We start from the raw sequence: 26428 nt of genomic DNA on the forward strand, positions 1-26428 counted from the left end.
CCCACACGCCGTTCAGCGATCACCAATATTGATACATCAATGTCGGGGCTGAGCTGCATGTTCAGGAATGCCGGCGGTGATGTCACTGAACGTTACTGGTGAATGATAACGTTCAGTGTGTACGCACTATATTGTTGAGTGCTATATCGTTCAACGATATAGCGGTCCATCACCAGCAATTCCCTGTTGCCTAGTGCCCCGCCTCAACCAAATTGGCCTGTGCCTAGTAGTGCTGTGAAATGTAAGGTAAAAGTGCTATGGGCAGAATATTTTCCCAGATACCAGTACACATTTGTTCTTTACACATTCTATACTTTTTTATTTATTTTTAAATGTTATATATGATTTTTTTTCTTTCATATCTCAACTGCTGTGGTTCACCTGTGACATAACAGCCTGAGGATAGGGGTGAGATGTGGTGGGAGGTGAAGGCAGCACAGGTAGGGGACAGGGAAGGGAGTGAGAGGAGCCCCAGGAGACACAGGAGCAGCGGCGTAGTGTGGTGATGAGGCTGAGGCATCGCAGGAGCACTCACAGGCAGCGGAAGCACTGAGTCTCCCCTGTCTGGAGCGCCTCCTACTCGGGCTGTGACTTCATCCTCAGCCCGGAGCTCCCGACCCGGCACGGCCCCACCTTCTCCCCGCTGGAAGATGATTGTTTACCTAACGGGCTACATTCGCGGTAAGTTCGCCCGGGCAGGAGCGATGGGATGACTGAGTGGGCAACGTTTGGCTCCCCCTCCCTCCATGCACGCCATCTCACACACTGACTGCAGGCCTGTACTTGCGTGGAGAGAACGGGGGCTCTTCTGTTTGTTTTTTTTCTATACCTGTGTGGGTGATGTGTTGCCCCAGTGACCCTACACCCACCACCTAGATCAGAGCCCCGTGCAGCCAATGCCACCACCCCAGTGTCTTCACCTATCCCCTAAAGTTACAGTGGGTGATGTTCTCAGTCACCCTCCCCCACGCATGACAAGAAGACCCTTTTGCGTTGCGTTCATTTATACCAGTGGTTTCCTTATTCCTGTGTGTACACAGCAGGCTGGTGCTCTCCTCATCACTGGCTGCTCTTTATGCCTCTGGCTGTTGCTGGAAAATGTGATGAGGATTCTATTTATATTGTATTATGTGATTGATTTGAAGCTTTTTAGAACTTGAGTCTACTCCAGATAAATGTGTATTTTATATTTTTTCCAATAGACACTTACAAAAAATTGTTTATATCATATAAAGAAAAGCCTATGTCCTGTCTATGCGGGTGATACTGTACGCTACTCGGTGATGGGCTATATGGGTGTCACATAACTACTACAGTACTGTTATTTTCTTCTTGTTAACTCTGTCTTTGCTTTTATTCTGTATATACCTCTCCCTGTGCACTGTGAGACAATATATGATGTCCCTTATATTCTGTATATACTTCTCCCAGTGCACTGCGAGACAGTATGATGTCCCTTATATCCTGTATATAATTCTCCCGGTGCACTGCGAGACAATATGATGTCCCTTATATCCTGTATATACTGTACTTCTCCCAGTGCACTGCAAGACAATATGATGTCCCTTATATCTTGTATATACTTCTCCAGGTGCACTGACATTAGACATTATGATGTCCCTTATATTCTGTATATACTTCTCCAGGCGCACTGCGAGACAATATGATGTCCCTTATATTCTGTATATACTTCTCCAGGCGCACTGCGAGACAATATGATGTCCCTTATATTCTGTATATACTTCTCCCGCTGCACTGCGAGACAATATGATCGCCCGTATATTCTGTATATACTTCTCCCAGTGCACTGCAAGACAATATGATGTCCCTTGTATTCTGTATATACTTCTCCAGGTGCACTGACGAGACAAAATGATGTTCCTTATATTCTGTATATACTTCTCCAGGTGCACTGATGAAACAATATGATGTCCCTTTTATACTGGATATACTTCTCCCAGTGCACTGACGAGACAACATGATGTCCCTTATATTCTGTATATACTTCTCCCGGTGCACTGACGAGACAATATGATGCCCCTTATAGTCTTTATATAATTTTCCCGGTGCACTGACGAGACAATATGATGCCCCTTATATTTCTGTATATAATTTTCCCGGTGCACTGACGAGACAACATGATGTCCCTTATATTCTGTATATACTTCTCCCGGTGCACTGACGAGATAATATTATGGGTCACATCAGGAAGAGTTGCTAATCACAGTACTTGGCCCATGAATACATTGAGGACTATGGTTTGTGTAGTAAGGTAGATGACTCAGGATGCTGCAAACACTGTCCTGAAACTCTGACACTGGGATGTTTGGGTGACATACTGTAGCCATTTCCTTGTTTGTTGAATCTTCATGTACGAGGGACTGCAGTCTTAAGGAAAGAAGGAGCAAGGTAATTAATGTGAATTATATAGCAAGATAAGATAGACAGAAGGGCAAGATAATTATAGCAAGAGCAGAGAAGGCTATCGGGTGCCAGGAATCACCCTTCAAGATCAGAAATATTGATTGGGCTTTTTAAAATGTGCCAACAATATGAGGTACTGCCGCTTCTGGCATTGTTAATTTATTGACAGTGTGATAAATATTTTCCCATCTCAGGGCATATATTATATGTGTATGTATAATATCTGCTATACATATAGTACATTAGGTTTGTATAGAATACGACCATGTATGAAACACAGATATTTCTGTTAATACAATGGCCTAATCCCATGTATATTTATTGTGCTTTTCTTCACATGAATGGTGAAAGTATCATGTCACAATAATTGTATGTATGTGTGTTGTCTGCATTTTTTTTTAGGGATGACTGTTTTGTGTTATTTAAAGTCTATTGGTGGGTACACACTTAGTGATATAGTGAACTATATAATTTTTCCTCTCCTGAGCGATACAGTTTACTATATTGCCCAGTGTGTATGCCTCCATATGATGCGCGGATCGTTAACGACCCTCAGGCTTGGCCGTGCATGCAGCTCGATTTGGACTCATCGTCCAAAGCTGCGTGCTCTGGCTGGCCGCCGCATGACCTCACTGTGCGATATCATTAGTGATATCACGGTGTGTATGCCTGCCATCGGGCGGCCTGGCCCGGTAGGGGTTACACTAGGCGATGTCTTTCACCAAGCACCTTATGTCACACTAGCTATTTGTTTTCTCATTGTATTAACCAGAAATTATAATGCAAATTACATAGTGAAAAATGGTTTTACATGTCAGTCACACTATAGTTGAAGTTGTTCATAATGAGAATATTACTGGAAGAAAATGCTGCATATTTTGTCAAAACCTCTGGCAGCATCACACATTAAGCCAGTGGTTCCCAAACTTTTTTTAATCACGGCGCCCTAGAGTATCAGAATTTTTATCACGGCACCCCTAGTCCTAAAGTTTTTAATTGGGAAATTTATAAAAAAAATATGAAATTAAGTAAATTATGTTTATATGTCATACTTAGGTTCAGTTATGTGGTGAGGGACAAGATTTGCTTCTGTTTGTACGCATATTTTATGACTGGCAGCCACAAGTACTAGTTTTTCCTATTACATGGATAATAAATATTTTGAATTGGTCCTGGACCACCAACCCGAGGCACCCCTGCAAGTGTCCCGCGGCACCCCAGGGTGCCACGGCACACAGTTTGGGAACCACTGCATTAAGCAATTAAAATCATTTTAGCAGCTTGTTAAGAAAATTGTTCCTCTTATAAAGCTTTGATTATTTTTCAACTAAGCTGAATTCACTATTGTGATATAACTTTGCGGCAGGTACTTCCAAACTTGGTCCTCAAGGCACACTAGCAGTGCAGGTTTTAGTGATATCCAGACTTCAGCACAAATGGTTAAATCAAAATAACTGAGGTACCAATTAAGTCACCTGTGCTCAAGCATGGATATCACTAAAACCTGGACTGTTAGTGTGCCTTGAGGACCAGGGTTGGGAATGCCTGCTCTAGGGACTAAAGCTGGGTACACACTGAGACAATATCGGCCTCAGTTGTCCTTTCCAGTTGGTGATGTGCTGTTGTCCACGGTCGCTAGCAACATTGCCCGGTCGGCCCTGCTGCATGGCCATCTGGGCAATAACACTAGCCACCGCGGCATTTGTAATGAATGAAGGAGCAATATTTTGCTCCGACCTTGAATGTATACCCAGCTAAAGAGACATTTTCTACTGCATACTTTTCAGGACAGATTCAAATCGGTGAGTTTATTTGCAAAGGTGATACCCCTTCCCTCCCCTCTCCCCAACATGTTGGGCGGAATTCAATTGTCTTTTAGCGCCGGCAGCCAGTAGATGGTACTAAATGGAGCTATTCAATTGCTTCTGCGATCTCCCATCACTTTAGATGGGAGACCGGGTGCGATAAAAGATTGAACTCTGCCCATTGACTTCCCATTTGTCATTTTAAAGTGGTCTATAGTATAGAGTGGTGTTGCGCAATTGCAAATAGAGGACCAAGGGCCTAATTCTGACCTGATCGTAGCAGCAAATTTGTTAGCAGATGGGCAAAACCAAGGGGGTAATTCAGACCTGATCGTAGCAGCAAATTTGTTAGCAGATGGGCAAAACCAAGGGCTTAATTCTGACCTGATCGTAGCAGCAAATTTGTTAGCAGATGGGCAAAACCAAGGGGGTAATTCAGACCTGATCGATCGCTAGCGTTTTTTGCAGCTCAGCGATCAGGTCAGAACTGCGCATGCATATGCACCACAATGCGCAGGCGCGTTGCACAGGTACAAAGCGGTTCGTTGCTCTGCAATGAATCCATTCGCAAAGGGCGATCGCAAGGCGATTGACAGGAAGAAGGCATTTGTGGGTGTCAACTGACCGTTTTCTGGGAGTGGTTGGAAAAACACAGGCCTTCCCAAGCGTTTGCAGGGCGAGTGTCTGGCATCAATTTCCGGCCCCGGACAGGCTGAAGTGATCGCAGCGGCTGAGTAAGTCCTGGGCTACTCAGAAACTGCACAAAATCTTTTTGTACCGCTGCACATGCGATCGCACACTTGCACAGCTAAAATACACACCCCGGTTGGCGGTGACTATGTGATCGCAGGACAGCAAAAAAACAGCTAGCGAGCGATCAGGTCTGAATTACCCCCCCCCCCCCCATCCCCATGTGCGCTGTATGGGGGGCAGATATAACATGTGCAGAGAGAGTTAGATGTGGGTGGGGTGTGTTCATACTGAAATCTAAATTGCAGTGTAAAAATAAAGCAGCCAGTATTTACCCTGCACAGAAACAATATAACCCACACAAATCTAACTCTCTCTGCACATGTTATATCTGCCCCACCTGCACTGCACAGGGTTTCTGCTAACAAATTTGATGCTACGATCAGATCTGAATTAGGCCCTTAGTCACATGACTGGCGTAAAAATATCAGATGATATTGATGATGTTTGTTGGTTGCACTAGCAAACTACTCATGATTGGCTGAATGTAATAGACTCGCTAGCGCTCATAGAATACCTTATGCTTTTATATGCATATTTTAGCTTTAAAGTTTTTTTAGGCAAACATAGAATTGTTTCCTCTGTATTGGAAAGTTTTTTTTGCATTTTGTTTTAATACGGAATAGCATATGCATATTTTTCAAGCAAAACAAGTGGTTAAAAACATTGGTGTAAGTAATTGTGACACGTCTGTAAACTGGACACAACCCACTGGTGTCGGACTGCACACATCTCTGCATATGGGAATAAATTGTTTTGTTTTTTTTCATTGTTTTTTTTCGCGAACTGCTTTCTCTCTGCATCAGGCCGGACCGTAGTGTGTTTCAGGGGATTTTGGGGTTTGATATGAGAGAAACAAACCTGTCTTCAAATCTCTGCTTAACAGTGGAATTACTGTGTTCATGTATTTCAAATATACTAATATTTAAAATATACTAAATCACTAAAGGAAAATACTTAGGGGTATTCTCCAGTTATTTAGGGCCTGTTCCTGCCAATGCCCTGAGATAATGGATAAAAACGCTTTGCACATCTTTCAGGCGTTGCTTTCTTACCAATACAATCTATTGTACTAGTAGCACATGTGAACGCATGAGAAATAAGCTGTGCTGAGTAGAAAAATTTGAGAACACTGTAGAGGGAATGAGCCCCTGAGAATTCACTTATTATATTTTTAATGTACTTTTCAGGTGGTTATGGACAGGTGGGAACAAATCCTTCATGGTTACCTATGGGAACAAATCTGTGATTTTGCACTGCAATTATTTTTTATACTAACCCAATTACAGTGGAAAAATTGGCCGTGTGCCACTGACCTTAGGGTGTTACATATATGTCCAGGCAGTTACTTCTAAAGTCCAAACAAACAGCAGCACGCTGATGTAATCCAATAATAATGTTACATTTCTTAGTTGCAAAAAAAAGAGACCATGCAAAAATAAAAATATACAGACCCCCTCACACATAGCTATCTTATCACTTGGTCCAAAATAAAACCCCAACCAATCTACAGTTGCCCTTCTGTGCTTTTTTAAATATTAAATCTGCATTTTGGTGCCCACACACGGTGCGATTATCGCGTGTGATTTGATCTTTTTAGTTCAAATTGCATTGCGTCTAGTTCAAAACGCACCATGTTTATTTTTCCTTGTGATGCGATACGCGCTCCCGCATGGTCAATATCGCAAGGAAAATAGTATGTGCAACCAGGTATTTTTGTACTACATTGCATACATTACATATTGTACTGTAGTCAAATTCGGGTGTAACACAGATGTCACCGTGGGGGGGCACCATTAGAATCCGCAACTGGAGAAATCTCTCCTGTTCGCATCACACCACTGCAGCCATTGTAATGTGGTGAACTTCAGTGTTTTGCCATTTTGACATTACCACAATGGAGGCGACCTGGAAAAATGGCTGCATGGAGTCAAAGAAGCAGGTGGTAACATTTAAATATTAGAACAATGCTTGATCTAACAGACGTCTCAAGCATGGATATCATGAGTCACATACATCTTTCTAGATTTATTCAGAGGGGCACAAAAGTGAGACTGATCTCAACTTGCAGCTAAATGGTTTTAACTGCTGGCAATGCGGCACTGTGCTTAAGCTTGTGGTGGATGTACTGTAGACTGAATTACCGCATATTGAAAGGTAAACGTACAAAAAGATGTGCCAGTTTTAACAGATCTTTTACAATCTTTTACACGTAGGATAGAGCTCCTGCGATACCGAGCTGATAGTGGTGACAGTTACTCTAACAAACCGATATTAGGTAGTAATGCAGATTGAAATTCTTCAGCTGTTTAAGATCAGTATGATTTTTTTTTTTTAATATCACTTTGCATAGAATGTTACCTCTATCTCCAATCTGCAAATGTTTTCAACAGTATACAAACAAATACAGGTTGAGTATCCCATATCCAAATATCCGAAATACGTAATATTCCGAAATACGGACTTTTTTGAATGAGAGTGAGATAGTGAAACTTTTGTTTTCTGATGGCTCAATGTACACAAACTTTGTTTAATACACACAGTTATTAAAAATATTGTATTAAATGACCTTCAGGCTGTGTGTATAAGGTGTATATGAAACATAAATGAATTGTGTGAATGTAGACACACTTTGTTTAATGCACAAAGTAATTAAAAATATTGGCTAAAATTATCTTCATGCTGTGTGTATAAGGTGTATATGTAACATAAAAGCATTCTGTGCTTAGATTTAGGTCCCATCACCATGATATCTCATTATGGTATGCAATTATTCCAAAATACGGAAAAATCCCATATCCAAAATACCTCTGGTCCCAAGCATTTTGGATAAGGGATACTCAACCTGTACCTAGAGAAGGCAAAAAGGACTCGCCTACAGTGCGGCACTCTCCAGTGCACACAATACCCAAATTGAATCAAATTAATTATAAAACATAACTTTTATTGAAATTATGGCTAAAGAGGTTGGAGAATAAAAACTCCTTAACTAAAAGGCGAAATATGACACACTAAACATATAACAACATATTAAAAAGGTACAGGCATTGTGATTGTTCCTTAGGGCCTAAGCCCGTGTCACAGGTAAATTGATTACAGCTGTAGATCAGGATAGGTAAAAGGCAAGGCCTTGCAGCGTATTTCGTGGTTCTGCTGCCCCGTATGTGCTATCGCATTATATACGGGGTGAGAGACCCTTACTCACGCCAACCTTTAGAATTGCAGATAGTACCAGAGTGTTTCGTAGTGTCTCTCATTCACTTCTGCTTTTGGCTGCTGACACTAAGATCAGCGCAGCCAATGAGAGAGTTACGGACACTCCACAACTCTGGGATTGAAGGAAAAGAAACAGACTCCTAGTGTGGGGGGGGGGGGGGGGTTACATAAAAGTTAGTAATGTGATATTGGTACTGATAGCCCATATGCTAACAGATTGAAAAGAGACACAATTTGAGCAAAGAATTACTGCAATTGTAGTAGGGCTAATAAGTGTCTCTTTAACACACCATTATATCTCTATATAGACACCATAACTTAACAGTTTCAAATAATAATTGCATAAAGTGCCATGGATCTGTGTAAATCACCTAACAAAGGGGGTCATTCCGAGTTGATCGCTAGTGAAAAATGTTCACAGTGCAGCGATTAAGTAAAAAAGTGGCACTACTGCGTATGCAGCGCAGTGCGCACACGCAAAACGTACTTTCACAACGGCCGATGTATTTTTACACAAGGTCTAGCGACGTTTTTCAGTCACAATGCCAGCCGTAGAGTGATTGACAGGAAAGGGGCGTTTCTGGATGTCAACTGACCGTTTTCAGGGAGTGTTTGAAAAAACGCAGGCGTGCCAGGAAAAATGCAGGCGTGGTTGGCCGAACGCAGGGCGTGTTTGTGACATCAAATCCGGAACTGAACAGTCTGAAGGGATCGCAAGCTAGGAGTAGGTCTGGAGCTACTCTGAAACTGCACATTTTTTTTTTTGTAGCCGCTCTGCGATCCTTTCGTTTGCACTTCTGCTAAGCTAAAATACACTCCCAGAGGGCGGCGGTTTAGCGTTTGCACGGCTGCTAAAAACTGCTAGCGAGCGATCAACTCGGAATGACCACCAAAATCCCCTTCACTGGGATGTCTCTGTGTTCGCTCCTGCTGATAACCTGAACAGCTTGTTTCACATAGAACACTATAAGTAAACCTGTGACTGGAGTAGTACGTTTCGCCGGTTGGCTTGTTCACAGGGGGGAACAGCTGAAACTCTCCCCTCTGTGAACAAGCCAACCGGCGAAACGTACGTCAGGAAGGAACCCCATGGGTATCCCGCTGAATTCGCACGGCGGGCTGCCCCCGGTACAGGTCGTATAGCATTAGCTTTCATATATTCTTTGAAGCTATTGTTGCCTGAGGCAATTTGCCGTTGGCATCTATTTCACATGCTTTACGTACTACTCCAGTCACAGGTGTAAAAATAAAGCAGCCAATATTTACCCTGCATAGAAACAAAATAACCCACCCAAATCTAACTCTCTCTGCAAATGTTATATCTGCCAGACCTGCAGTGCACATGGTTTTGCCCAACTGCTAACAAATTTGCTGCTGCGATCAACTCTGAATTACCCCCTCAGTTAGGTCCATATATATTTGGACACAGACACAATTTGTTATTTTAGCTATGTACCTTAACATATTCAAGTTACATTTATATAATGATTTTGATTTTAATGTGCAGAGTATCAGCTTTGAGGGTATTCACATCCACATTGGAGGAAGGGTTTAGGAATTATAGCTGTTTAATATGTAGCCCCCTCTTTTTCAAGGGACCAAAAGTAATTGGCCAATTGACTCAAAAGCTGTATCTTCTACAGGTCTGGACTATTCCTTTGCTATTTATCTATTAAGCAGGTGAAAGGTCTGGAGTTCATTCCAATGGGGGAGTTCAATGAATGGGTGCCCAGCGGAGAAATTCAGTAACAATGCCTTGGGTGCCCACATTTCTGCTCACAGCCTCCTGTGGTAGTGAGCAGAAATATGTGCAAAGTCTGTGGTGTGAGCACTACAACCAGGACTTTTAGACTGGTTTAGCCACTATACTAAACCCAGGGCTTTGGGGCGCAACAAGCACTATAATGATAGGGCACCTGAAACTGTTAAATTGCTCTGTCGGGTGCCCATTAATTAGTGGCACGCACAATACAGTTGAATTCCACAGCAAGTGTGGCATTCGCATTTAGAAACTGTTGCTGTGAACCCACAACACACAGTCAAAGGAGCTCTCAATGCAAGTGAAACAAGCCATCTGTAGGCCACAAAAATAAAAATAAATCCATCAGAGTGATAGCAGGAACCTTTGAGTGTCCAAATAAACAGTTCATTCTGAGAAAAAAAGAATCCACTGGTGAGCTCTGCAACACAAAAAGGCCTGGATGTCTGGGGAAGACAACAGTGGTGGGTGATTGCAGGTTCCTTTTCATGGTAAAGAAAATCAACATCACAACATCCAACCAAGTGAAGAGCACACTTCAGGAGGTAGGCATATCATCATCCAAGTTTACCATAAAGAGAAGACTTCACAAGTGCAAACGCCACAAGGGGCAAACTATTCATAATCATCAAGATTGGAAAGTCACGGTTAGACCAAAATACATCTAAAAAAGCCATCTCAGTTCTGGAACACATCAACCTGTACCACAAAGGTGTGAAAAAAAAAGTATGGAGAAGGCTTGGAATGGCTCATGATCTGAAGCATACCACATCATCTGGAAAACATAGTGAATGCATGGGTCACTAGTACTGATGATGTGACATAAGGCAGAAGCAGCTGGATGAATTCTGAAGTGCATAGGGATATAATGTCTGCTCAGTTTCGCAATTTCAGCTGATTGGATGGCACTTCAACGTACATATAGACAATGCAAAACATACTGCAAAAGTAACTCAGGAGCTTTTTAAGGCAAAAAAGTGGAATATTCTACACCAGACCTAAACCCAACTGAGCATGCATTTCACTTGCTGAAGACAAAAGTAAAGACAGAAAGACCCGCTAAATAACAACAACTGAAGACAGCTGCAGTAAAAGCCTGGCAAAGCATAACAAAGCAGAAAACCCAGCATTTGGTAATGCCCATGGGTGCCAGTCTTCATGCAGTCATTGCCTGCAAAGGATTCTCAACAAAGTATTTAAAATGAACATTTTGAGGGGTATCCAATTACCCGCAGTAATGCTGCGGGTGTGAAAAACATATATATATTTTCTCTAACGTCCTAGTGGATGCTGGGGACTCCGTAAGGACCATGGGGAATAGACGGGCTCCGCAGGAGACTGGGTACTCCAAGAAAGATTTAGTACTACTGGTGTGCACTGGCTCCTCCCTCTATGCCCCTCCTCCAGACCTCAGTTAGAATCTGTGCCCGGAAGGAGCTGAGTGCATTTTAGTGAGCTCTCCTGAGCTTGCTAATAAGAAAGTATTTTAGTTAGGTTTTTTATTTTCAGAGAGCTTCTGCTGGCAACAGACTCTCTGCTACGTGAAACTGAGGGGAGAGAAGCAAACCTACTAACTGCGGCTAGGTTGCGCTTCTTAGGCTACTGGACACCATTAGCTCCAGAGGGATCGAACACAGGAACTTAACCTTGGTCGTCCGTTCCCGGAGCCGTGCCGCCGTCCCCCTCGCAGAGCCAGAAGACAGAAGCCGGCGGGTTGAAGCAAGAAGACGTCAAAATCGGCGGCAGAAGACTCCTGTCTTCATATGAGGTAGCGCACAGCACTGTAGCTGTGCGCCATTGCTCCCACACTAACCCACACACTCCGGTCACTGTAGGGTGCAGGGCGCAGGGTGGGGCGCCCTGGGCAGCAATTGAGTACCTCCTGGCAAACAAAGCAGCATATATACAGCTGGGCACTGTAATATGCATGAGCCCCCGCCATTATTTTTACACAAAATCGCGGGACAGAAGCCCGCCGCTGAGGGGGCGGGGCCTTCTTCCTCAGCACTCACCAGCGCCATTTTCTCTCCACAGCTCCGCTGAGAGGAAGCTCCGCAGGCTCTCCCCTGCAGACTCGCGGTAGAAAGAGGGTAAAAAGAGAGGGGGGGCACATAAATTTAGCGCATTAATCATATATACAGCAGCTACTGGGTAAACACTAAGTTACTGTGTGATTCCTGGGTCATATAGCGCTGGGGTGTGTGCTGGCATACTCTCTCTCTGTCTCTCCAAAAGGCCTTGTGGGGGTCCTGTCCTCATATAGAGCATCCCCTGTGTGTGTGGTGTGTCGGTACGCTTGTGTCGACATGTTTGACGAGGAGGGCTATGTGGAGGCAGAGCAGGTGCAGATGAATGACGTGTCTCCGCCGACACCTGATTGGATGGATATGTGGAAGGTGTTAAATGATAATGTAAACTCCTTGCATAAAAGGTTGGATAAAGCTGAAACCTTGGGACAGTCGGGGTCTCAGCCCATGCCTGATCCTACAGCGCAGAGGCCGTCAGGGTCTCAGAAGCGCCCACTATCCCAAATTGTTGACACAGATATCGACACGGATTCTGACTCCAGTGTCGATGACGATGATGCAAAATTGCAGCCTAAAATGGCTAAAGCCATCCGCTACATGATTATAGCAGTGAAGGATGTATTGCACATATCAGAGGTAAACCCTGTCCCTGACAAGAGGGTTTATATGTATGGGGAGAAAAAGCAAGAGGTGACTTTTCCCCCTTCACATGAGTTAAATGAGTTATGTGAAAAAGCGTGGGATTCCCCCAATAGGAAAGTGCTGATTTCCAAAAGGTTACTTATGGCGTACCCTTTCCCGCCAACGGACAGGATGCGCTGGGAATCCTCCCCTAGGGTAGACAAAGCTCTGACACGCTTATCTAAGAAGGTGGCCCTGCCGTCACAGGATACGGCCTCCCTAAAGGATCCTGCGGATAGGAAGCAGGAAAGTATCCTGAAGTCTGTTTATACACATTCAGGTACTCTACTGAGGCCGGCAATTGCGTCGGCCTGGATGTGTAGTGCTGTAGCAGCATGGACAGATAATCTGTCTGAGGAACTGGATACCTTGGACAAGGATACTATTTTACTGACCCTGGGGCATATAAAAGACGCTGTCCTATATATGAGGGATGCCCAGAGGGACATTTGCCTACTGGGCTCTAGAATAAATGCAATGTCAATTTCTGCCAGAAGGGTCCTGTGGACTCGGCAATGGACAGGTGATGCCGACTCTAAAAAGCACATGGAGGTTTTACCTTACAAGGGTGAGGAATTGTTTGGGGACGGTCTCTCGGACCTAGTTTCCACAGCTACGGCTGGGAAGTCAAATTTTTTGCCATATATTCCCTCACAGCCTAAGAAAGCACCGTATTACCAAATGCAGTCCTTTCTATCACAAAAAGGCAAGAAAGTCAGAGGTGCGTCCTTTCTTGCCAGAGGCAGGGGTAGAGGAAAGAAGCTGCACCATACAGCTAGTTCCCAGGAACAGAAGTCCTCCCTGGCTTCCACTAAATCCACCGCATGACGCTGGGGCTCCACAGGTGGAGCCAGGAGCGGTGGGGGTGCGTCTCCGAAATTTCAGCCACCAGTCGGTTCGCTCACAGGTGGATCCCTGGGCTATACAGATTGTGTCTCAGGGATACAAGCTGGAATTCGAAGTGATGCCCCCTCACCGTTACCTCAAATCGGCCCTGCCAGCTTCCCCCATGGAAAGGGAGGTAGTGTTAGCGGCAATTCACAAGTTATATCTCCAGCAGGTGGTGGTAAAGGTTCCCCTTCTTCAACAGGGAAGGGGATACTATTCCACAATGTTTGTGGTACCGAAACCGGACGGTTCGGTCAGACCCATATTGAATTTAAAGTCCCTGAACATTTATCTGAAAAGATTCAAGTTCAAAATGGAATCGCTCAGAGCGGTCATTGCAAGCCTGGAAGAGGGGGATTTTATGGTGTCTCTGGACATCAAGGATGCTTACTTGCATGTCCCCATTTATCCACCTCATCAGGAGTACCTCAGATTTGTGGTACAGGACTGTCATTACCAATTCCAGACGTTGCCGTTTGGGCTCTCCACGGCACCGAGAATATTTACCAAGGTAATGGCGGAAATGATGGTGCTCCTGAGAAAGCAAGGAGTCACAATTATCCCATACTTGGACGATCTCCTCATAAAGGCGAGGTCCAGAGAGCAGTTGCTGATCAGCGTAGCACACTCTCAGGAAGTGTTGCAACAGCACGGCTGGATTCTGAATATCCCAAAGTCGCAGCTGATTCCTACGATGCGTCTGCCCTTTCTGGGCATGATTCTGGACACAGACCAGAAGAAGGTGTTTTTCCCGGCGGAGAAGGCTCAGGAGCTCGTGACTCTAGTCAGAGACCTCTTAAAACCGAAACAGGTGTCGGTGCATCACTGCACGCGAGTCCTGGGAAAGATGGTGGCATCATACGAAGCCATTCCCTTCGGCAGGTTCCATGCGAGGATCTTTAGTGGGATCTGTTGGACAAGTGGTCCGGATCGCATCTTCAGATGCATCGGCTGATCACCATGTCCCCCAGGGCCAGGGTATCTCTACTGTGGTGGCTGCAGAGTGCTCACCTTCTCGAGGGCCGCAGGTTCGGCATACAGGACTGGGTCCTGGTGACCACGGATGCGAGCCTCCGAGGATGGGGGCAGTCACTCAGGGAAGAAACTTCCAAGTGTTGTGGTCAAGTCAGGAGGCTTGTCTGCACATAAATATCCTGGAACTAAGGGCCATATACAACGCCCTGAGTCAAGCGGAGCCTCTGCTTCGCAACCAACCGGTGCTGATTCAGTCAGACAACATCACCGCAGTGGCTCATGTAAACCGCCAGGGAGGCACAAGAAGCAGGGTAGCGATGGCGGAAGCCACCAGGATTCTTCGTTGGGCGGAGAATCGCGTGCAAGCACTGTCAGCAGTGTTCATTCCAGGAGTGAACAACTGGGAAGCAGACTTCCTCAGCAGGCACGACCTCCACCCGGGAGAGTGGGGACTTTATCCAGAAGTCTTCACGCAGATTACAAATCGATGGGAACTGCCACAGGTGGACATGATGGCATCCCGCCTCAACAAAAAGCTAAAAAGGTATTGCGCCAGGTCAAGGAACCCTCAGGCGATAGCTGTGGACGCACTAGTGACACCGTGGGTGTTCCAGACGGTCTATGTATTTCCTCCTCTTCCTCTCATACCCAAGGTGCTGAGAATCGTAAGAAAAAGAGGAGTGAGAACAATACTCATTGTTCCGGATTGGCCAAGAAGGACTTGGTACCCGGAACTGCAAGAAATGTTCACAGAGGACCCATGGCCTCTGCCTCTCAGACAGGACCTGTTGCAGCAGGGGCCCTGTCTGTTCCAAGACTTACCGCGGCGTGGCGGTTGAACGCCGGATCCTAGCGGAAAGGGGCATTCCGGATGAAGTTATTCCTACGCTGATAAAGGCTAGGAAGGACGTGACAGCAAAACACTATCACCGTATATGGCGAAAATATGTTGCCTGGTGTGGGGCCAGGAAGGCCCCTACAGAGGAATTCCAGCTGGGCCGGTTTCTGTACTTCCTACAGTCTGGAGTGACTATGGGCTTGAAGTTGGGGTCCATAAAGGTCCAGATTTCGGCCCTGTCCATTTTCTTTCAGAGGGAACTGGCTTCTCTTCCTGAGGTTCAGACGTTTGTTAAGGGAGTGCTGCATATTCAGCCCCCTTTTGTGCTACCAGTGGCACCTTGGGATCTCAACGTGGTGTTTGGTTTCCTGAAATCCCACTGGTTTGAGCCACTTAAGACCGTGGAGCTGGGGTATCTCACGTGGAGGGTGGTCATGCTATTGGCCTTAGCTTTGGCTAGGCGTGTGTCAGAATTTGCGGCTTTGTCATGTAGGGGCCCCTATCTGGTTTTTCATGTGGACAGGGCAGAGTTGCGGACTCGTCCACAGTTTCTGCCGAAGGTGGTGTCGTCTTTTCATTTGAACCAACCTATTGTGGTGCCTACGGCTACTCGTGACTTGGAGGATTCCAAGTTGCTTAATGTGGTCAGGGCTTTGAAGATTTATGTGGCCGGAACGGCTGGAGTCAGGAGAACTGACTCGCTGTTTGTCCTGTATGCATCCAACAGGCTGGGTGCTCCTGCTTCAAAGCAAACTATTGCTCGCTGGATCTGTAACACGATTCAGCGGGCTCATTCTGCGGCTGGATTGCCGCATCCAAAATCGATAGAGGCCCATTCCATAGGGAGGGTGGGCTCTTCTTGGGCGGCTGCCCGAGGGGTCTCGGCGTTACAGCTTTGCCGAGCAGCTACTTGGTCGGGTTCAAACACTTTTGCAAGATTCTGCAAGTTTGATACCCTGGCTGAGGAGGACCTTGTGTTTGCCTATTCGGTGCTGCAGAGTCATCCGCAGTCTCCCGCCCGTTTGGGAGCTTTGGTATAATCCCCATGGTCCTTACGGAGTCCCCAGCATCCACTAGGACGTTAGAGAAAATAAGATTTTACTCACCGGTAAATCTATTTCTCGTAGTCCGTGGTGGATGCTGGGCGCCCGTCCCAAGTGCAGACTTTCTGCAATACGTGTATATAGTTATTGCTTAATAAAGGGTTATGTTATGTTGGCATCCGTGGTTGATGCTTTGTTGTTGTTCATACTGTTAACTGGGTAAGTTTATCACAAGTTATACGGTGTGATTGGTGTGGCTGGTATGAGTCTTACCCTGGATTCCAAAATCCTTTCCTTGTAATGTCAGCTCTTCCGGGCACAGTTTCCTTAACTGAGGTCTGGAGGAGGGGCATAGAGGGAGGAGCCAGTGCACACCAGTAGTACTAAATCTTTCTTGGAGTGCCCAGTCTCCTGCGGAGCCCGTCTATTCCCCATGGTCCTTACGGAGTCCCCAGCATCCACCACGGACTACGAGAAATAGATTTACCGGTGAGTAAAATCTTATTTTTTTTATTGCCCAATCCACCTAGGTTCCGTGAAAAACGAAATTTTTCTGGTGGAATGATATAGGTCCTGCGAAAAGCCGCGGACCTGTGTTTTTCCGCGACACTTATCGCGTATTAGCATAATTCACTATAAGTGCCGGCATCAGGGGGAGGAGCGCACTGCATTGGGGCTAATTGGATAGCCCCTTGGCGAACCAATTAGCCGCTGTAAATTATCGCGCTAATTGGATACCCCCCTTTATGTATGATTGTTAATTTTTTTCAATTATGTTTGAGCCACTGAAAATAGGGGACTGTGTATAAAAATGGTTGCAATTCTTAAAAGTTTCATATGATTCAACCCCTTGAATGAAATCTGAAAGTCTGCACTTCAATTTTATCCCCAGTGTTTAATTTCAAATCTATTGTGGTTGCATACAGAGCCAAAATTCTGAAAATTGTCACTATATACCTAACTGTGGGCCCGATTCAGACCTGATCGCTGCTGTGCGTTTTCGCACAGCGGTCGATTATCGACTGACTGTGCATGCGTATGCACCGCAATGCGCACGCGTGTCGCCAAACAACAGGCATTGCCAAACAGCGACAGGCTACTAGGCTAGTGCAAAAATTTAAATCACACAGCCATTCGCATGCTGATTGACAGGAAGAGGCCGTTTGTGGGTGGTAACTGACCGTTTTCTGGGAGTGTCAGGGATAACACAGGCATTCCCAAGCGTTTTCAGGGAGGGTGTGTGACGTCCGCTCCGGACCTGATCAGCCTGTTCTCATCGCACTGTAGGAGTAGGTCCTGGGCTGCACACAGACTGCAGACAGTGGAAAAAACATTCAATGGTGAATGAGATGCGAACGGATTTTCAGCTGTCCGCTGACTGAGGGATATTTGTAGCACGTGTACGCATGGGATCGCACACTTGCACAGGTGAATATACAATCCCCATGGGTGGCAATTATCTGAATGCAGGACAGCAACATTAGCAGCCCAGCTATCAGGTCTGAATCACCCCCTGTATATTATTAGATCAGCATCTGGTCATTCTTTGATACTGGTGCATCCTTTCGTTTGCTGCTGTTTGTTCTGAATTATGCTTTGTCCTGTTGTTTATTAACTAGTTAAGAATTTTTGCCTGCTGTTGAACTACAGTACCTTGTATGTGAAATGCGTAATTCCCCATGAATGGTGAAGCAAAATATTGTCAACATCAATAATAATAATTATTATGTTTGAAAGAATATTAATTTGTTTTTTGGGAATCATTGATCTACAATTTATAGGGCTGGAGATGCTCACAATGAGAAGAACATTTATATGACTTCCACTTGATTATTTAGCTCCACAGTGCTAGTATTTTTCCTGTATGATTCATTCTCGGATGCTACTGCTGACCATACTCCACTCTGATTGCTGAATCATATGCCACCGGGTATACCTGAGCTAATTATTCATGTGCGTCCACACCAACATACCTGAATCTATGCCTTTTTTGTAATGGCCACATACGAGAAGGATGTTTCTTGCATAATCCTATTGCAAATAGTTTTTTTGCAATGTATGGTTACTGATTTTTAAACAGACATACAGAAGTACCCTCATACATCTTTACTGCAGTCACGCTAAAGTTCTACAATGTAGCAGCTGGAGCTTTTTTCCAATACAAGTTCTGTTCTGTATACAGACTCAATCACACACAGTTACTGTATACAAGTGTCATATATCAAACTAATCAGCAGAGTCTCTGTGTGTCCTAATCGCATTGCGTTCCGACTAAGACGCATTTTCGACAAAAATAGATGCCCAACGTTAGCAGAGTTGCACAGGACCTGGTGGCTCACTCGGGCATCTCACGCTGTGTGGCGTATTGAGGTTAGATGAATGAGGGCACATCTGTTCAGTAGCCAAAAATTAAATGTCCGATGGCAGTAGAATAACCATACAAGAAAATGCATGACAAGACTTTAACAGAATTGGGTTAATGTGCAGAACAAGAATGGACTACTAAAATGCAAAAAGAAGTAAACATGACCACAGACAAAAACAGGGCAAAAGGTAGGGGAGGGAAGAGTGTGTGTGTGTGTGGGGTAAGAGGCTTTGCAAGTACCACACCAAGAGGTATATTCAATTAGGGTCGGATCCATTCTGACATGCATTTGTCGGAATGGATCCGACAACCCCTATTCAATCTCATCTCAATTAGACTTTTAAAAAGTCGAATTGAGATGAGGGACCCAGAGGAGGAGAGGGGGGGGGAGACCAGCGGAGACAGCCGCGGGCAGACGGAGGAGATCAGCGCTGCAGGAGGTTGTCTCACAGCCGCCTGACCTCACGGCAGTGTCCACCCGGCCCTAGCAAGTGTGACCTCACTTGCTGGAGCCGGGTGGACGCTGCCGTGAGCGGAGTGGCTGTGAGACATCCTGCTGCAGCGCTGTGCTGTAGCGCTGTTCTCCCCTGTCTGCCCTGCGGCTGTTCCCCATCTCCCCGCGGCTCTCCCCCCTCTCCTCCTCCTGGGTCCCACATCTCAGTCCGACATTTTTTTATGTCGGACTGAGATGGTCGGAAACGGGGCCAAATCCTGTCGAATTTGGCCCCGTTTCACTCAAAAGTATGTGAATCGGCAGCTATACCGAAGATTCACGTACTATTCACAAGTCGAATTCCACGACTTGTCGATTAAAAACTGATGGGACAGAATAGGTCGAATCACTATTCGACCCTAAAAAGTCGAAAACTGCAGTCTTTTCGACAGATGGCAGTTTTCGACCCTAATTGAATATACCCCCAAGTGTGCAATGGAATCAGACATACGCTGCTTAGTCACAGATAAAATTCCAACCATGAACACCAGGAGGTAAATTTACTAAGATGGGAGTTCTATTTAAGATGTGATGTTGCCCCTAGCAACCAATCAGATTCTACTTTTAATTTATCTAGACCCTTCTAGAAGATAATACCTGAAATCTGATTGGTTGCTATGGGCAACATCCCATCTAAAATAGAACACGGGTATTAAGAAGGGTTATTCCCGGGTTGAATACCGGGTCAGTGGCAGTATAAACGGCATTGGCCCGAGACCCGTTTACTACATAGGGAGAGGCCGCGGAGATGAGCCCAGCGCTGCCTCCACCCCGCTGCCGGCTCCGCCCCCTGCCGCTATGGCAACCGGCCCAGCATATTGCCGGGTTGGGAAGCCAGCGCTGAGGCTCCAATGCCAGATCCCACCCAGGAAAGACCCGTTCCCAATTCCCGGGTGGGATCCGGCATTGGAGATGTGAAAGGGGCTTTAGTGGCCGTAATATAACTAATACCACTTTCACACCACGCAAATAACCCGGTATCAACCCGGCATATTGCTGGGTCGACACAGGTCAGCGTGCGGTGTGAAAGTGCCATGTCGGAAATTCCGGGTCGCCCGACAATTCAACCCGGGAATAAGCAGTGTCATTCCCGGGTTGAATACCGGGTCAATGGCAGCGTAAACGGGCTCCCGGGTCGATGCGATCCGGGACCCGTTCACTACAATAGGGAGAGGCGGCGCGGAGATGATCTCATCTTCCTGCACCGCCTCAGCCCCCGCTGCCGGCTCAGCCCCCCGCTGCTATGGCAACCCGCCCGGCATATTGCCATGTCGGGGAAGCCAGCAGCAGCGTCCAGTGCCGGATCCCACCCGGGAAGGACCCATTTCCAATTCCCGGGTGGGATCCGGCATTGGCGGTGTGAAAGGGGTATAATACTCCAAAATAACCTAGGATATTGTCGGGATGACCCAGGTCGAGAAGCAGTGTGAAAGCACCACTTTGAAATATCCTGAGTTGAGCAACACTTCATTTCAACCCGGGAATAAAGCAGGGTTATAAACGGGTTCGACCTTTGTGCAACGTTTGAGGCCCTACCCGGGTTATTCAACCTGGGACTCAAAAAAAAAGGGCGCTGATTCGATGTTCTTGTGTTTCCTTTAGTGATGTCAACAGCCTGAGCCCTGGACAAACAGGCAGCACACTGCAGACATAAACAAAGCTGCATTTTAGAAGCACAGTAGTGTGAGGGCATGGCCATTTGGAGTGATGAGGAGGTGAGGGAGCTGCTGAGGATCAGGGGGGAAGCAGAAATATGCTGCCAAATCACAGGCACTTTTAAAGGGGTTGCAGTTATGTGACCGGCGGTCAACACGTCCCCCTACATCCCGCCCCCTCACTATCCGGTCAATATGACGACACCGACACCCATAGAGTGGGAATAGAACATGCGCTCACCACCGAACCCGCAGCGTGGGAAGCGCATCGAAGTCCACAAGGGGCTTGATGCACTTGCCCCCCACCGGCATTCTGTGGTCGGGATCCCGCCCGCTGGTAATGTATTACACACCTCTTTTAAAGATGCCATAGTATATAAAAACATAAGCAAGCTGCTTGACTCCTCTGGCTTCCACAGAACACAGCAGCAGGTCACCAATAAATTAAGCTGCTATAATCGCTCACTGGCTGTATCAAACAGCAGTACAGTAGAAACAATTATGAAGTCAGGACTACACAAAGGTGCTCTGTCGGCCATGATTGCTGCAATGCTGTGAGCAGCCCCCACCCCTCCTTTTCATGACCTCATCTTTGTGAGCCTCAAAAGCTCAATTTAAAATGACACCTATAGTGTTTTCAGGCCTGACCTGGGTTCATAGTGAAAGGGGCCAACCCAGGAATAACCCGGGGTCGAAAGTGCTGTGGTTGGACCCATGTTTGCGATGTCAAAGCGGTATAATTGGTGTCATAAAACCGGGTCAAATGGCCGTTATATGCATTTTTTTTTTAAATGCTGAAAAATGATAGAAAGCTATATTTTCCCTGCAAAATAATTGCTCTCATTAAATTTGGGGTACATAAAAATGGGTATTAGTATATATTTGGGTCAATTTAAGGGACTTAAAACAAAAAAAAGTGGAAACGGACCGATTACTCCCACCTGCTAGTCTCAAAACACTTGTCTCACTCATAACGCACCCCAGTATACCTGTCCCATACCTTGTACCCTAATTTCCATCACTTTGCATTTTGTTACCCCACAAATTATGTAATTATTTAATTAATTATTATTGGCCAAATAATTAAAAACGTTTAAGTGCATAATTAGTCATTCAGGGGGGGTTCTGAACATTTTTAGCTTAAGATAGGAATTTTGTACAGCACTGAGCTCGTGAAGAGAAATCTGCGATAAACCCTATGGAGACTTAACGCTGGTAATAAGATATCGACGATAAGATATTGCGAAACCGAGATATCACAGCTAATTGTATACCCCCCTTAGTATTTCAATAGTTTGATTATGAAAAACTTTTGTTTTTTTTCTTATAAAACTGATGTCTAAATTGGTGCAAAAGCAATGGTGCATTTATTTTCCAGATATCAAGCCAATGTTACAGCTTCAAACCTTGTTGTTTTTTTGCGTTGAGCTCTGTATATTTGCTAAAACATTGTGGTCCATATAATAAAAAGGAAATTCTCCCCTACAAATGAGTATGTGTGGGTAGCACACATCTGCACCTTACACAAGAATCTGGGCAGACAATATATAACTAAACACATGATGTTATATATTGTCTGTATTGCGTCTATTATCCATATTCTGGGGAGCTATTAATATTCATTAGTGTTAATGAGTGAGTGAACAGCCCATGTGATGGAGATTAAACACTGTGCTTGATCTGATCGTAGATGTGCTAAATTTAGTCAGATTGCTTAGATTTTAAGCAGCGATCGCTCCGTGAGTACCCCCCTTTACTCACATGGACAAGGAAATTCTAGGCTAATCAATAACCACAGTGAAAAATAACTGGATTTCCCTCACCGATCAAGAAAGGCTTAGTTGTACCTGTACAACTATATGATGTAGCCTGTGGAAGAAACCCTCAAACCTGGCCTTTTGGTGCTACTTGAGGACTAAAGTTGAGAACCCCTGTTCCATATGGATATGATGGAAATTGAAGAAAATTGCCTTCTTCAGGTGAAGATAAGTGTAGTATGAGGAATGGATTACCTCTGAGAAAGATGCTAATTTTGAAATATTGTTTTTAAGGAATGTTTTTACTTTAGCTTTCCCACTATGTGTACTCAGGATATTGTCAATTTCCTTAAACTGATAGCAGGTACATGTTCCAGCTCAGAGTTGAAAGAATTTAGCTCACAAGAGAGCGCTATTGTAGACCTATGGATGGCCATTATTTCACTCTTGATGGCGATAAAATAAATGTGATTCACTGTCAAGAGGACATTGTAGGTAATGGAAGGTTTTCAACAAGTTGCCCTGCTCTATTTGTTGCACATAGGGGGGATGATTAGTGTATTAAGGTAGACTAGATCTATTGCCAATAATGATTTCTACTTGTGTTAAATACTCTGTATAATCTGAATGCAGACAAATGTATTCAAAAAATTTGTTGTCATTTTACTTTAGCTAGCCCAGCTTGCACATCCTGTATTTACAAAATAAAGCAAAGGTTCAAAGGAAGATGTATCTTTTCTGCCACCAGCCATGATTCATAACGTCCAGAAATCCATTACTCCGCAACATCTGGAAGCCAGTCTTCAGTGTTTGTTTCGGTCCTTGGTTCCCAATACTACAAATCACGCGCTACATATAGAGCTGGCACATAGAGCTCTACATCCTAAACATGGATACCAGGAATGTAGTCTTGAAATTCCTTATGTTTAAAACAAAGGATGCCATTGTGAATACTTCCTTAAACCACCCTCACATCTTTTCGAAGAAGTCAAAATTCAGATTTTTCATGACTTTGCTCCAAACATGATTAATATTCTTAGGGATCAACGAAAGATCACAAAGAGTTCACGGGATTATGGATACAAATACTAGTGGTTGGGGGAAACATCGCAATCCGTAGTCTACAAAAGCTTAGTCTTAATGACCCTCCTGCCTTTACTAATGATAGACTCTTGGACCCAGACTCTCCTTGCCCCATTCCTACCTCCTTCCTAGTGCATTTATTATTGTAATGTTTGTTTATTTTGTTTTGTCTGTTGTCACAAATTATTTAGTCTTCCACCCTTTGACCAGTGGACCTCCCAATCTCGATTTTTCTTTTGCTAGGACGTTAGCTCCTTATTTATCCAGTGCGACCGCTGAAATTTTTTGTGTATGCTTTTATGGTTATTACTTGCTGTGTTTGCTGCGTTACATGTTATGCTGTACTTATCAGTGTGTTCACTGGGGTGGGTGCGCACTTGTCGAGCAGCACAGGGCAAGCACTTTGTTGCTTGCCCTGTGCCGCACCCTCACACATGGGATTTGCTTGTGTGGGATCTTTTTTAAATCTAAATTATCGCTGTTGATTTGTCATTTAGTTTAGGTTTATTAGGACTCCCGTTTCCTGAGCCCATTCGGTGTACTCTAGACAGTTCCCCTATACTTGAGTTCAGCTCTAGTGGTTGTTCTGCCTCTTGTTTATTGGTGTAGAATTGCCACTACTCCGTTCTCTTTTCTCTGACGTCCTAGTGGATGCTGGGAACTCCGTAAGGACCATGGGGAATAGCGGCTCCGCAGGAGACAGGGCACATCTAAAGAAAGCTTTAGGATCACCTGGTGTGCACTGGCTCCTCCCCCTATGACCCTCCTCCAAGCCTCAGTTAGATTTTCTGTGCCCGACGAGAAGGGTGCACACTAGGGGCTCTCCTGAGCTCTTTGTGAAAGTTTTAGTTTAGGTTTATTATTTTCAGTGAGACCTGCTGGCAACAGGCTCACTGCATCGAGGGACTAAGGGGAGAAGAAGCGAACTCACCTGCGTGCAGAGTGGATTGGGCTTCTTAGGCTACTGGACATTAGCTCCAGAGGGACGATCACAGGTTCAGCCTGGATGGGTCACCGGAGCCGCGCCGCCGGCCCCCTTACAGAGCCAGAAGAGCGAAGAGGTCCGGAAAAATCGGCGGCAGAAGACTTTCCTGTCTTCAGATAAAGGTAGGCGCACAGCACCGCAGCTGTGCGCCATTGCTCTCAGCACACTTCACACTCCGGTCACTGAGGGTGCAGGGCGCTGGGGGGGCAGCGCCCTGAGACGCAATAAATCGATAGAAAACCTTTTATGGCTAAAATAAATGCATCACATATAACTCCTGGGCTATATGGATGCATTTAACCCCTGCCAAAACATACAAGAAAACGGATGATAAGGACGCCGAGAAAGGGGCGGAGCCTATCTCCTCAGCACACTGGCGCCATTTTCCCTCACAGCTCAGTTGGAGGGAAGCTCCCTGGCTCTCCCCTGCAGTCACTACACTACAGAAAGGGGTTAAAAAAGAGAGGGGGGCACAAATTAGGCGCAGTATAAACAATACAGCAGCTATAAAGGGAAAAACACTTATATAAGGTTATCCCTGTATATATATAGCGCTCTGGTGTGTGCTGGCAAACTCTCCCTCTGTCTCCCCAAAGGGCTAGTGGGGTCCTGTCCTCTATCAGAGCATTCCCTGTGTGTGTGCTGTGTGTCGGTACGTTTGTGTCGACATGTATGAGGAGAAAAATGATGAGGAGACGGAGTAGAGTGTCTGTAATAGTGTTGTCACCCCCTGGGGGGTCGACACCTGAGTGGATGTACTGTTGAAATTGCGTGACAGTGTCAGCTTTGTATAAAAGACAGTGGTTGACATGAGACAGCCGGCTACTCAGCTTGTGCATGTCCAGACGTCTCATACAGGGGCTCTAAAGCGCCCGTTACCTCAGATACAGACGCCGACACGGATACTGACTCCTGTGTCGACGGTGAAGAGACAACCGTGATTTCCAATAGGGCCACACATTGCATGATTGAGGCAATGGAAAAAGTTTACACTCTTCTGATAATATAAATACCACCAAAAAAAGGGGTATTATGTTTGGTGAGGAAAAACTTCCTGTAGTTTTCCTGAATCTGAGAAATAAAATGAGGTGTGTGATGATGCGTGGGTTTCCCCCCGATAACAATTGATAATTTCTAAAAAGTTATTGGCAGTATACCTTTTCCCGCCAGAGGTTAGGGTGCGTTGGGAAACACCCCCTAGGGGGGATAAGGCGCTCACACGCTTGTAAGAACAAGGGCTCTACCCTCTCTGGAGATGGCCGCCCTTAGGGATCCTGCTGATAGAAAGCAGGAGGGTATCCTAAAATGTATTTACACACATACTGGTGTTATACTGCGACCAGCAATCGCCTCAGCCTGGATGTGCAGTGCTGGGTTGGCGTGGTCGGATTCCCTGACTGGAAATTTGATATCCTAGATAAGGACAGTATATTATTGCCTATAGAGCAATTAAAAGATGCATTTCTATATATGCATGATGCACAGCGGAATATTTGCCGACTGGCATCAAGTATAAGTGCGTTGTCCAATTATACCAGTAAAGTGGTCAGGTGATGCGGATTCCAAACGGCATCTGGAAGTATTGCCTTAACAAAAAAGGGGATGTACCCCAGGTCGCCTCTCAAAATAAGACGCCGTATTATCAGGCGCAGTCCTGGTTGGCAAGCGGACAAAAGGGTTCCTC

General features: G+C 45.4%; 1 protein-coding gene across 3 annotated transcripts in view; it reads left to right on the top strand.

Moving 5' to 3' along the window:
• The first annotated feature begins 298 nt into the window (after positions 1–298).
• The window catches only part of ATP8B4 (ATPase phospholipid transporting 8B4 (putative)), a 498700-nt gene continuing 472570 nt past the window's right edge, over positions 299–26428 (top strand). For all 3 annotated transcript variants that reach the window (XM_063926015.1, XM_063926016.1, XM_063926013.1), the window contains exon 1: positions 299–681. The gene's annotated coding sequence lies outside the window, so the exon portion shown is untranslated. The remainder of the gene's footprint in view (positions 682–26428) is intronic.

This window comes from Pseudophryne corroboree, chromosome 6 (genome assembly GCF_028390025.1).
Source record: "Pseudophryne corroboree isolate aPseCor3 chromosome 6, aPseCor3.hap2, whole genome shotgun sequence".
NCBI classification, from domain to species: domain Eukaryota; kingdom Metazoa; phylum Chordata; class Amphibia; order Anura; family Myobatrachidae; genus Pseudophryne; species Pseudophryne corroboree.